At 47.9% G+C, this 584-nt stretch overlaps 1 pseudogene; it reads left to right on the top strand.

The window, feature by feature from the left end:
• LOC107721980 (uncharacterized) overlaps positions 1–584 on the top strand; it is a 3276-nt pseudogene that overhangs the window by 1403 nt on the left and 1289 nt on the right.

Genomic DNA, 584 nt, shown 5'->3' with positions numbered 1-584 from the left:
ATTCAGTGTCCTTGTGTCTCTTTGTGTTTTCCCTTTTACCTCTCTCTCTATGTTTTCCTTTCCCCTCTAGTCCCCTCGCCAGGGAACTCCCTTAACTCAACTTTAAATCCAGGTCCCGAAATTAGGATTGACTCCTTTCACCAAAAATTTTCATAAATTATTGTGAAAAGCCGTCGTCAACCAAATTGAGGGAACCCAAGCCAAAGTCGTCGGAAACCGATGGCTAGTCAACACCCCAGCGTGCACAGCTACCCTCACCTACGATGAACATGACACTGCCACGTGCGTTAATCCTGCCCAACCAAACTTTATGGATCAACGTCCCTAAGGGCTAGATCCTCCCTATTGACGATTTGGCGTTGTATCACCTTACTGACGACGAGTATCAGGCCGAACTCGAAATCTCACCCTTCTTCAAACAGCATTCCTTCATCCTCAATCCAGAATTGGAAGAAAGGATCAAGGAGGAAGGAACGCAACTTATTGATCTGACTCCTGTTGATACAGCCTTAGAAGCTGTTTCTCGCCTTCCGCCCGCTGGCGCGCCAATCATTCGGTCTTGGTCTGCCGCTGACACAGCGCTT

Source organism: Sinocyclocheilus rhinocerous, unplaced genomic scaffold (genome assembly GCF_001515625.1).
Source record: "Sinocyclocheilus rhinocerous isolate Xijiao unplaced genomic scaffold, SAMN03320098_v1.1 scaffold1385, whole genome shotgun sequence".
Lineage (NCBI taxonomy): Eukaryota > Metazoa > Chordata > Actinopteri > Cypriniformes > Cyprinidae > Sinocyclocheilus > Sinocyclocheilus rhinocerous.
The sequence above is the reverse complement of the archived record's forward strand: the minus strand, read 5'-3'. Positions and strand labels throughout refer to the sequence as shown.